The sequence below is a fragment of the Balaenoptera acutorostrata genome, chromosome X, assembly GCF_949987535.1.
Source record: "Balaenoptera acutorostrata chromosome X, mBalAcu1.1, whole genome shotgun sequence".
Classification (NCBI taxonomy): Eukaryota; Metazoa; Chordata; class Mammalia; order Artiodactyla; family Balaenopteridae; genus Balaenoptera; species Balaenoptera acutorostrata.
In genome coordinates this window covers 107,589,504-107,603,248 of record NC_080085.1, presented here as the reverse complement: position 1 = coordinate 107,603,248, position 13,745 = coordinate 107,589,504, and the positions used below count along the sequence as shown (strand labels likewise).

Sequence of the window (13,745 nt, the reverse complement as noted above, 5' to 3'; positions counted from 1 at the left end):
AACAAAAATAAACAAGTGGGACCTAATGAAACTTCAAAGCTTTTGCACAGCAAAGGAAACCATAAACAAGACGAAAAGACAACCCTCAGAATGGGAGAAAATATTTGCAAATGAATCAACGGACAAAGGATTAATCTCCAAAATATATAAACAGCTCATTCAGCTCAATATCAAGGAAACAAACACCCCAATCCAAAAATGGGCAGAAGACCTAAATAGACATTTCTCCAAAGAAGACATACAGACGGCCATGAAGCACATGAAAAGATGCTCAACATCACTAATTATTAGAGAAATGCAAATCAAAACTACAATGAGGTATCACCTCACTCCTGTTAGAATGGGCATCATCAGAAAATCTACAAACAACAAATGCTGGAGAGGGTGTGGAGAAAAGGGAACCCTCTTGCACTGTTGGTGGGAATGTAAATTGATACAGCCACTATGGAGAACAATATGGAGGTTCCTTAAAAAACTAAAAATAGAATTACCATATGACCCAGCAATCCCACTACTGGGCATATACCCAGAGAAAACCGTAATTCAAAAAGACACGTGCACCCGAATGTTCATTGCAGCACTATTTACAATAGCCAGGTCATGGAAGCAACCTAAATGCCCATCAACAGACGAATGGATAAAGAAGTTGTGGTACATATATACGATGGAATATTATTCAGCCATAAAAAGGAACGAAATTGAGTCATTTGTTGAGAAGTGGATGGATCTAGAGACTGTCATACAGAGTGAAGTAAGTCAGAAAGAGAAAAACAAATATCGTATGTTAATGCATGTATGTGGAACGTAGAAAAATGGTACAGATGAGCCAGTTTGCAGGGCAGAAGTTGAGACACAGATGTAGAGAATGGACATATGGACACCAAGGGGGGAAAACTGCGATGAGGTGGGGATGGTGATGTGCTGAATTGGGCGATTGGGATTGACATGTATACACTGATGTGTATAAAACTGATGCCTAATAAGAACCTGCAGTATAAAAAAACAAACAAAACAACTAATACTAAACTTTCATTGGGTTATTTGTATGGAAATATGTTAATATAAATGTTTCAGACATTACATGAAATTTCTAAAAATCTTATATTTGTATTTGTATGGAAATATGTATGGAAATATGTTAATATAAATGTTTCAGACATTACATGAAATTTCTAAAAATCTTATATTTGTATTTGTATGGAAATATGTATGGAAATATGTTAATATAAATGTTTCAGACATTACATGAAATTTCTAAAAATCTTGTATTTGTATGGAAATATGTATGGAAATATGTTAATATAAATGTTTCAGACATTACATGAAATTTCTAAAAATCTTATATTTGTATTTGTATGGAAATATGTATGGAAATATGTTAATATAAATGTTTCAGACATTACAGGAAACGTCTAAAAATCTTATATGTTCTGGTATAATGTTATAAGTAATAATCCTAGTTATTACTTTAAAATGTATATCTCAGAAATAACTAATTTTCTTGTCAACTGCATTATTATGAACTTTCATCAAATCTTTAACCATGGTCATTTTTAAGTCTTTTGTCATTTACAGACAGTTCTGGGTGTACTCTGATGATTTTGCAAATATGTTCCTATAAAAGAGTTTCATCTTCAAGAAATTCATGGAAAAGACTCTGACAAGTACAGGTTTCTGGTAACTGACTGTACTGCTGAACTGAATGAATAAGCATTTTCAGAACTCTAATGAAAAACTGATGAACTCATAAAACTGCTAACAAAAGATCAAGATGAAAAAAAAGAAATTAATTACATGGGACTGAGTGAACTGATGAGGATGAGTATAATTTCTGTGACTTTCTGTCTGAATTAAAAAAAAAAATCCCACAAGGACTCAGAGGAAAAGAATATACAAATCAATTTTCACTGCAAAGTAAAGGAGCTGTTACAGTGGAGGATTACTGGACTGAATGTCAATATTATGACATAGTATAAGTGTGTTTCATGTTTGGTAATTGCAATCATTGTTGCTTTTGTTGTGGTCATCCATGTACAATGCTTGGTGTCAGTCTATCTATCTCTTGTAAAAATAAAATACAGTGTGTGTGTGTGGAAAAAAAAAAAAAAAAAAATAAAGAAGAAATAATACCAAAAAAAAAAAAAAAAAAAAAAAAAAAGACACGTGCACCCGAATGTTCATTGCAGCACTATTTACAATAGCCAGGTCATGGAAGCAACCTAAATGCCCATCAACAGACGAATGGATAAAGAAGTTGTGGTACATATATACGATGGAATATTATTCAGCCATAAAAAGGAACGAAATTGAGTCATTTGTTGAGAAGTGGATGGATCTAGAGACTGTCATACAGAGTGAAGTAAGTCAGAAAGAGAAAAACAAATATCGTATGTTAATGCATGTATGTGGAACGTAGAAAAATGGTACAGATGAGCCAGTTTGCAGGGCAGAAGTTGAGACACAGATGTAGAGAATGGACATATGCACACCAAGGGGGGAAAACTGCGATGAGGTGGGGATGGTGATGTGCTGAATTGGGCGATTGGGATTGACATGTATACACTGATGTGTATAAAACTGATGCCTAATAAGAACCTGCAGTATAAAAAAAACAAACAAAACAACTAATACTAAACTTTCATTGGGTTATTTGTATGGAAATATGTTAATATAAATGTTTCAGACATTACATGAAATTTCTAAAAATCTTATATTTGTATTTGTATGGAAATATGTATGGAAATATGTTAATATAAATGTTTCAGACAGTACATGAAATTTCTAAAAATCTTATATTTGTATTTGTATGGAAATATGTATGGAAATATGTTAATATAAATGTTTCAGACATTACATGAAATTTCTAAAAATCTTATATTTGTATTTGTATGGAAATATGTATGGAAATATGTTAATATAAATGTTTCAGACATTACATGAAATTTCTAAAAATCTTATATTTGTATTTGTATGGAAATATGTATGGAAATATGTTAATATAAATGTTTCAGACATTACATGAAATTTCTAAAAATCTTATATTTGTATTTGTATGGAAATATGTATGGAAATATGTTAATATAAATGTTTCAGACATTACAGGAAACGTCTAAAAATCTTATATGTTCTGGTATAATGTTATAAGTAATAATCCTAGTTATTACTTTAAAATGTATATCTCAGAAATAACTAATTTTCTTGTCAACTGCATTATTATGAACTTTCATCAAATCTTTAACCATGGTCATTTTTAAGTCTTTTGTCATTTACAGACAGTTCTGGGTGTACTCTGATGATTTTGCAAATATGTTCCTATAAAAGAGTTTCATCTTCAAGAAATTCATGGAAAAGACTCTGACAAGTACAGGTTTCTGGTAACTGACTGTACTGCTGAACTGAATGAATAAGCATTTTCAGAACTCTACTGAAAAACTGATGAACTCATAAAAGTGCTAACAAAAGATCAAGATGAAAAAAAAGAAATTAATTACATGGGACTGAGTGAACTGATGAGGATGAGTATAATTTCTGTGACTTTCGGTCTGAATTAAAAAAAAAAAAAATCCCACAAGGACTCAGAGGAAAAGAATATAGAAATCAATTTTCACTGCAAAGTAAAGGAGCTGTTACAGTGGAGGATTACTGGACTGAATGTCAATGTTATGACATAGTATAAGTGTGTTTCATGTTTGGTAATTGCAATCATTGTTGCTTTTGTTGTGGTCATCCATGTACAATGCTTGGTGTCAGTCTATCTATCTCTTGTAAAAATAAAATACAGTGTGTGCGTGTGGAAAAAAAAAAAAAAAAAAACTATAGCATCTTTCAAATTAAATTAATGTTAACTTGAAAAAAAAAAAAATACCTAGAAACAAATGACAATGAAAACACGACAACCAAAAATCTATGGGAGGCAGCAAAAGCAGTTCTAAGAGGGAAGTTTATAGCAATACAAGCCTACCTCAAGAAACAAGAAACATCTCAAATAAACAACCTAACCTTACACCTAAAGCAATTAGAGACAGAGGAACAAAAACCCCTAAAGTTAGCAGAAGGAAAGAAATCACAAAGATCAGATCAGAAATAAATGAAAAAGGAATGAAGGAAACAATAGCAAAAAACAGTAAAACTAAAAGCTGTTTTTTTGAGAAGATAAACAAGATTGACAAACCATTAGCCAGACTCATCAAGAAGAAAAGGGAGAAGACTCAAATCATTAGAATTAGAAAAGAAAAAGGAGAAGTGACAACTGACACTGCAGAAATACAAAGGATCATGAAAGACTACTACAAGCAACTATATGCCAATAAAATGGACAACCTGGAAGAAATGGACAAATTCTTAGAAAAGTACAACCTACTGAGACTGAACCAGGAAGAAAAAAGAAAATACCAACAGACCAATCACAAGCACTGAAAATGAGACTGTGATTAAAAATCTTCCAACAAACAAAAGCCCAGGACCAGATGGCTTCACAGGCGAATTCTATCAAACATTTAGAGAAGAGCTAACACCTATCCTTCTCAAACTCTTCCAAAATATTGCAGAGGGAGGAACACTCCCAAACTCAGTCTATGAGGCCACCATCACCCTGATACCAAAACCAGACAAAGGTGTCACAAAGAAAGAAAACTACAGGCCAATATCACTGATGAACATAGATGCAAAAATCCTCAACAAAATACTAGCAAGCAGAATCCAACAGCACATTAAAAGGATCATACACCATGATCAAGTGGGGTTTATTCCAGGAATGCAAGGATTCTTCAATATAAGCAAATCAATCAACGTGATACACCATATTAACAAACTGAAGGAGAAAAACCATATGATCATCTCAATAGATGCAGAAAAAGCTTTCAACAAAATTCAACACCCATTTATGATAAAAACCCTCCAGAAAGTAGGCATAGAGGGAACTTTCCTCAACATAATAAAGGCCATATATGACAAACCCACAGCCAACATCGTTCTCAATGGTGAAAAACTGAAACCATTTCCACTAAGATCAGGAACAAGACAAGGTTGCCCACTCTCACCACTATTGTTCAACATAGTTTTGGAAGTTTTAGCTATAGCAGTCAGGGAAGGAAAAGAAATAAAATGAATCCAAATCAGAAAAGAAGAAGTAAAGCTGTCACTGTTTGCAGATGACATGATACTGTACATAGAGAATCCTAAAGACTCTACCAGAAAACTCCTAGAGCTAATCAATGAATTTGGAAAAGTAGCAGGATACAAAATTAATGCGCAGAAATCTCTTGCATTCCTATACACTAATGATGAAAAGTCTGAAAGAGAAATTAAGGAAACACTCCCATTTGCCATTGCAACATAAGGAATAAAATATCTTAGAATAAACCTACCTAAGGAGACAAAAGACCTGTATGCAGAAAACTATAAGACACTGATGAAAGAAATTAAATATGATACAAACAGATGGAGAGATATACCATGTTCTTGGATTGGAAGAATCAACATTGTGAAATGACTATACTACCCAAAGCAATCTACAGATTCAATGCAATCCCTACCAAACTACCAATGTCATTTTTCACAGAACTAGAACAAAAAAATTCCACAATTTGTATGGAAACACAAAAGACCCTGAATAGCCAAAGAAATCTTGAGAAAGAAAAACAGAGCTGGAGGAATCAGACTCCCTGACTTCAGACTATACTACAAAGCTACAGTAATGAAGACAGTATGGTACTGGCACAAAAACAGAGATGTAGATCAATGGAACGGGATAGAAAGCCCAGAGATACACCCACTCACATATGGTCACCTTATTTTTAATAAAGGAGGCAAGAATAAACACTGGAGAAAAGACAGCCTCTTCAATAAGTGGTGCTCGGAAAACTGGACAGCTACATGTTAAAGAATGAAATTAGAACCCTCCCTAATACCATACACAAAAATTAACTCAAAATGGATTAAAGACCTAAATGTAAGGCCAGACACTATCAAACTCTTAGAGGAAAACATAGGCAGAACCCTCTATGACATAAATCACAGCAAGATCCTTTTTGACCCAGCTCCTAGAGAAATGGAAATAAAAACAAACATAAACAAATGGGACCTAATGAAACTTAAAAGCCTTTGCACAGCAAGGGAAACCATAAACAAGATGAAAAGACAACCCTCAGAATGGGAGAAAATATTTGCAAATGAAGCAACTGACAAAGGATTAATCTCCAAAATTTACAAGCAGCTCATGCAGCTCAATATCAAAAAAACAAACAACCCAATCCAAAAATGGGCAGAAGACCTAAATAGACAATTCTCCAAAGAAGATAGACAGATTGCCAAGAAACACATGAAAGGATGCTCAACATCACTAATCATTAGAGAAATGCAAATCAAAACTACAATGAGGTATCACCTCACACCAGTCAGAATGGCCATTATCAAAGAGTCTACAAACAGTAAATGCTGGAGAGGGTGTGGAGAAAAGGGAACCCTCTTGCACTGTTGGTGGGAATGTAAATTGATACAGCCACTATGGAGAACAGTATGGAGTTTCCTTAAAATACTAAAAATAGTACCACCATACGACCCAGCAATCCCACTACTGGGCATATACCCTGAGAAAACCATAATTCAAAAAGAGTCATGTACCACAATGTTCATTGCAGCTCTATTTACAATGGCAAGGACATGGAAGCAACCTAAGTGTCCATCAACAGATGAATGGATAAAGAAGATGTCGCACATATATACAATGGAACATTACTCAGCCATAAAAAGAAATGAAATTGATTTATTTGTAGTGAGGTGGATGGACCTAGAGTCTGTCATACACAGTGAAGTAAGTCAGAAAGAGAAAAACAAATACTGTATGGTAACACATATATATGGAATCTAAAAAAAAAATCGTCTGAAGAACCTAGGGGCAGGACAGGAATAAAGACGCAGACGTAGAGAATGGATTTGAAGACACGGGGAGGGGGAAGGGTAAGATGGGACAAAGTGAGAGAGTGGCATGGACATGTATACACAACCAAATGTAAAATAGATAGCTAGTGGGAAGCAGCCACATAGCACAGGGATATCAGCTCGGTGCTTTGTGACCACCTAGAGGGGTGGGATAGGGAGGGGGGGTGGGAGGGAGACGCAAGAGGGAGGAGATATGGGGATATATGTATATGTAGAGCTGATTCACTTTGTTATAAATCAGAAGCTAACACACCGTTGTAAAGCAATTATACTGCAATAATGATGTTAAAAAATATAAAAATATACATGGGCCACACTCTTCAAAATGTTAAAGAAAAAAAAAGTAAACAAGAAAATTTGATTTCTGAGTGAAACTAATACCCCAAGTGAGGCCAATACCCCCAAATGTTGTGTACACTTTAGTCATGAATTGGCTCTGAAAACCTGTCAGGCCACACAGAGAAGGTAATGTGGTCAGTTACAGGAATGACACTGTCCGTAAATAAAAAGCCAGTCGTGATGGAGAATAACATTTTCTGGCAGTGAAGCCTAAAGAAACTTCTCCTTTGCATTCTCATGAAGAAGTGGTCCTGTCTTTTCAGTAAATAAAACAAAGGGATGTATCAATATCTTGTAATGGCCCTGAATGTTAGCTGATGGCCAACACCTCAGCTCATTCAAGTTAAGGATATCTCTACAATGACACCAAAATATGTATCTCAGGCACCCAGGTCTCTGATGCTTTGGTTTAGTCCAGGAAAACATTTTTGAATATTTGGGACCAGGTTCTTAAACTGGGATTTATGATGGCCTTACTTTTTATAAGCATGTTTGTAAAGATCAGAAAACTCATGTGATCATTGTTTGGTTTCCATGATCCCAGCAACATAAGATCTCTTTAGTTTAAAAGCTGTGCCTGGCCTTTGATTTTTTTTTTTTTTTTACATTTTTGTGGATACTGATCTCTAAAGGTTGCCTCTTAGGTAGAATGAAGCTTATAATATTACAATATTATAATATTCTATCTTATCACATAATATATTCTATCTTATTACTTATCAGAAGCAAGTTTAAATGTTTAATTTTTTAATTGAAATTTTTAATAACATTTCTAGGTATCCTGTCAGGGCCAAAGAGATTTTATTTGGTGTAAAGTTGAGAATAAAAGGATGACTTCTTTAAAAGATGCTAATTCATGCTAATTGAATACAGATTTTATTGTAGTTATAAACACAAATTGACGTGATAATTGAGAATAACAATAGGAGAGATATTGGAAATAGTGACTAAAGGAAGTGTGTGGCAACCTGAGAAGATACACATTAATGTAAGAAGAATTGCTCTTTGTTTCTGATTCTTAGGTTCTGTTTTAAGCTATAATGACCATTTCTACATGGGTCAGGCTAACAAAGCTTAATTCCTTTGATGCAGTGTTAAATGGAGGTGTTTAATGGAGGAAGAAGGAAAGGAGAAGGTTTTGATTGAGCACAGAGCACATAAACTTGAGAAATGCATCATTGCAAATGGGAAATAGCCTTCCTTTCAGGGATAGGAGCTAGAAAATGATCTGGTACTTAAACCCTAACTTAGACAATGTCTGGTTTTTGTCAGATGACAGATGTCCTTGGACTTGAGTATCAGACTGATAAAGAGCTATTCCCCTGTCCTCACAAAATTTTAACCAGAATGGTATTATTGTACTATATTCAAGGCTTTCAGAATCCTTATTTCAATGCAGTGTGTATCTTCTAGGGTTACATATATTATCATCAAAGAACATTTATGAATTGTAATTAGGTATACCACTGCCAGGTACTATTATGCAGGCACCTTTTGTGCTTTCCAGGACAACTGATCCAAGACATCAATAATTATTGATAATTATTGATCCAAGACATCAATAATACAGACAAAAGATCATGCTTACAAGATATACAAGCAAGAAATGAGATGTAAAATGAGTAAGGTATTCATACCACATGCCATCTGAGGTCCAGTTACATTTTAAGATGATGGTGAGTACTCAGAGTAAGAATGACCTCAGACTATGTGTGATTTGGGAAGTTTTGTTCTCAACAGGTTGATCTGGGAAGACTTCATGGAGGATTTAGATGTTCAGGAAGCCAACCTATTTCTACTCAGATCTAGAGGGTGTAGGTCTTTTTGGATCTGGTTTAATCCTAATTTGGCACTGGAGGAGAGAGAATGTTGAACAGGTTGAGAATTCAGACCAATTTTGGTAGAGCGCAGAATCCTTGAAGCCAACCTGTTATCATACTAGCCCAGGATTGGATCATACCTCTGTATACTATTCCATGTTGCCTCAAGACTTTTTCAGTCTTTTTTCATGACTAAGCCTGACGTCGTTCTATCACCTTAATCCGTGTTCATCATATTTTTTGTATATTTACAGATCATTGAAAAGTTACTGCCTCGAGGTCAAGATGATTTTCCTTGTCTGTTTCCTCTGAGTGGGGTGAGCTCCACTTACACTTCCTCACCTGGTCTTCACAATGCCCTTTTGTTCATGAATTAAATCTCACAATACATGTAAAGCGTGTAAAGAGGACCTAGTACATGGCAGGTACTCAGTAACTGTTAGCAATTGTTATTAGTGGTAATATTTATGCCAGTATGCAAACTGGGAATCATCAGAATCAGAATTAATCAAAAACATTAGGCTCCACCCCCCACTCCAAATATACTGAATCAGATTCTCTTGGGGATGCAGGCCTGGAGTAGTTTTTAAAAACAGTCCCTCAGGTGATTATAATATGGGGATGATATCTGGGAATTAACAGAGTTTAACGAGCTTACAATCCCAGCATCTTTAATCTTCCGTCAATTAGGGACAGAACCCATCCAGAGGCTATTTCTGGGGGAGATAAGTGTATTAGGCCTCAGGGAAAACCCATCCTTAGCAAGAAATATTTTAAAATCAAGAGTAACAGCCTCTGTCCTGGGATCAGAGTTCAACTCTGCTAGCACATGCTGCTCTTGTTCACTCTGACTCCCCTGCCTTCTCCAGCCTACCTCCACTGACCTTGCTGGATCTAACCTCTTATTAGCCTAGATGTGAATCGTCAGCAAGCATCTACTACCAAGGTAAGCAGTTTGGAGTTCAGACCTACTTTTGATACCACTTAAACCTTCTCCTTTGACTCTTATCTGCAGTGGTTCCCTTTTCTATGATTGGAGTTGCATTCAGAGCTGGGTTTTGTCCTCTGTTCTTTACTTTTCCTTGCATAATATTCTGATGTTGGTGAGTGGGGGGTCGTATAAACATTTAATAATTCAATGCTATAAATTTCTCTCTAACCCCTGCTCTAGCTGCATCTCACAAATTTGCTGTGTGGTATTTTCATTTTCATTCAGCTCAAAATATTTTCCAACTTCCCTTGTGATTTATTCTTTGACCCATGTGGTATTTAGAAGTTTGTTGCTTAATTTCCAAATATTTGCAGTATTTCCAGATATCCTTCTGTTATTGATATATAGTTTAGTTGTGCTGTGGTCAAAGAACTTACTTTGAATTGTTTAAATCCTCTTAAATTTACTGAGACTTGTTTTATGACACAGCAGCTGGCCTACCATGGTGAATATTCCACATGCACTTGAAAAGAATGTGTATTCTGTTTTAGTCGGACGCAGTGTTCTATAAATGCCAATCAGGTCAGGTTGGTTGGTGGCGTTCCAAATCTTCTGTATCCTTGCTGATTTTCTGTCTGCTTGGTCTGTCGATTACTGAGAGAGGTGTTTTGAAATTTACAAATTTAATTGTGATAATTATTTCTTCTTTTAGTTTGTCAGTTTTTGCTTCAAGTATTTTGAACCTTTGTGATTAGGTGCATGCTCATTTAGGATTATATATTCTTGGTGAATTGACCCCTTCATCAAAACGAAGTATTCTTCTTTACCCCTGATACTATTCCTCATTCTAAAATCTACTTTAATATTAATATAGCTTCTCAGGCTTTCTTTTGATTGCATTTGCATGGTATATTTTTTCCATCCTTTCCCTTTATATTTAAAATGGATTTTCTTGTTTTTAAATCCAATTTTACAATCTCTGCCTTTTAATTGGGGTGTCTAGACAATACATTTAATGTCATTATTGAATGGCTAAATTTAAATCTGACATCTTGCTATTTGTCTTCTATTTGTTCCGTTGTCTCTTCCTTTTTTACTTTTTCCCTGCCTTTTTTTTTAAGATGGATTGTGCCTCTTTTTCCTTATTGGTAAAGTGAGGCTAATAATGACAACCATTTCATAAGGTAGTCCTAAGGATTAAGTGAGATAATTTATACAGTGGTGCTTGGCCCATATTTATATAGAGCTCAATAAATGGTTGTTTTTAAAATCAGAGGATGGAGATTTCCTGGGGATATCAACTCTCCAGAGGTTTTTGGTTCTAGGCCTGGTATGTACATATATGGGTGAGGTAGGTAGTTGTCTATAGGTATAGTTTAAGTGGACACTGAAAGGCCCTGGTTCCAAAATATCCACCTTACTGGATAGCTGTGGTGTATGAAATTCTCACAGTTAAGCACTTTACAAGCACTTCTGGAGTTGTGCATATTCATTAAGCTAAGGCATTGTGGGAGGAGGCAATCAATTCTCTCACTAGCACTGAAGCACAAATGATTTCCGGTGGTAGCGCATCATGCTCCCATATTCCCTAGGAAAGCACTGAGAGATTCTACCTAGGCAAAAGTCAGAGAAAGGGACGTGGCCTGATCTTGGGAGAGTGCCACAGTAGGCAACTCAGATGGCTACTTGAAGGTGAAAGGAGAGGTGGGAAAGTTGCCAAAAAGGACCTGGCCCACTTGGTGGTTTTACCTTGGGCTGATTTGTGAAGTTAAGCTTCTGGGTTTTGTATTTGCTTGTTTCCTCCAGTTTCATTGTAGGATTATGTCACAACTGATATTTAACTTTTTGATTCTTGCAATAGTTGACTAGCCATCTTGCCCCTTATGGCTAGTCCCACCTATGGACCCAACATCCATGAACAGAGTCCTTTCTCTGTATCCCAGTTTTTCTAGAGTTGGTGTCCATATCTCACATACAAGAAATCATAGCTGAGTCCCTACTATCTGATGCTCAGCCTGCTGTCCTCTACCTCAACAAGCATGAAACTAGGGGTTGTGTTAGCCTTGAGGGGTTTAAGAGAGGTTAAAGACATTGGGCAGGATTATTAGGGGAACAGATGGTATTATACCTAAGCTTGACATTTTGGGAAAGTTTTCTTTAAATTGCTCTGCAACAGGAAGGGAAAAGGAGATCCTTTTATTCTTCCCTCCTGTACTGTGGCCTATTGTTATCAGGATCCAGCCTGCAGACTGATACCAGCAGTTCCATGGTTGAGGTAGATTTACAATCTGTAGGCTTTCGTGAGCTGGTCTGAGACCCTAACTACCCTTTGTTCTTATGAGAAAATATGTTCTGAGTTTCAAACTGTTGACTTACAGATAAATTTTGGAGCGCAACCCATTGATAAATTAGAGATGACTGGTAGGCTAATTCATCCATGCTTTTTTTCACCAGGGAGCCTGAGTAAATGAATTTCTAGATTGGTCTCTATATAACAGTGGGTGCCACTCCTTTTCTATACCTCTTAATAAATAGCAGTGTTTTTTCTTTTCAAGGTTGATATAATTATTTTTGACAGACAATGAGTTGGCTAAAGAAAATTCTCTTTCTGGTTATTTTTATTTTGGTGGAAGTGGCCATTATTTTGGGAAGGATATTAGTTTAGTTTAGAGCAACTTAAAAAAAATATTGGAGTGCAAATGTTTTTAAAACACATCTTTTTCTCTTTATAATTGAAATAATACGCATGGAGGCACATTTTCCCAGGGTCTCTTTAATTGTTCATTTCTGTTGGCAGACATAAAAGGTAGATGTCTAATGTCCTAGGAACAAGAATAGGCTAACCTTTGAAGAAAGAACATTGTGGGTGATAGAAGATATAAGCCAGAGGGACTTTTCATGCAGTCATACTCCCAGTCATTTTAGAGCTAGTATGTTGAGAGATGAAGTCATTAGGAATTTTTCAGGAGTCACATCTCTCTGTTCCCTGTGGTATATGTCCAGGGAAATTCTGACTGCCTACCAGTCCAAATAGAGTGTAAACTCTTTCTCAAAGTAAGAAATATATGTCCAACATGCATTCTCTGCCTTGGTGAATCATTAAAGTTGCTGAGGTATGAAATAAGTGATTTGCTTTTATATTTAGTCAGAAAGCTTCCTTAGGACATTTTAAAACCACAGTTCAGTTAACAAAATTTTCACTTACCTACCGCATTTGGAGAACATACTGAATGGCTTAACAGAGACACATGCTAAACTTAAAGTGATAGGGACTTTCCTGGTGGTCCAGTGGGTAAGACTCCGTGCTGCCAATGCAGGGGGCCCAGGTTCGATCCCTGGTCAGGGAACTAGATCCCGCATGCATGCCGCAACTAAGATTCCACATGCCATAACTAAGAAGCCCGCATGCCACAACTAAGAAGCCCACATGCCGCAGCTAAAAGATCCTGCATGCCACAACTAAGACCTGGCGCAGCCAAAATAAATAAATATTAAAAAATTAAAGTGATAAACAAATTTCCATTAAAATTCTAATTAGTGTAGCTTAGTTAAATGTTAGCATTATTAACAATATGTCCTCTTTTGAGGAAGAATGGGAGGATACTTTGTTTTAGAAGGGGAGGGAGGGCTTCACCAGGGAGATAGTAAAGTAAGATGGCAAACATTAAAGGTGCTAAAATGAAGCATAAAAGCACATTCATTCACCCCCTCTTTTT

General features: G+C 35.9%; 1 non-coding gene and 1 pseudogene across 1 annotated transcript; one reads left to right on the top strand and one right to left on the bottom strand.

Moving 5' to 3' along the window:
* The window catches only part of LOC130706306 (tyrosine-protein kinase Fer-like), a 28,803-nt pseudogene extending 16,962 nt beyond the window's left edge, over positions 1–11,841 (bottom strand).
* Positions 11,842–13,303: 1,462 nt separating this feature from the next.
* Positions 13,304–13,376, top strand: TRNAG-GCC (transfer RNA glycine (anticodon GCC)). The gene has a single exon. It is a non-coding gene; the product is annotated as a tRNA-Gly (tRNA).
* Positions 13,377–13,745: the final 369 nt, after the last annotated feature.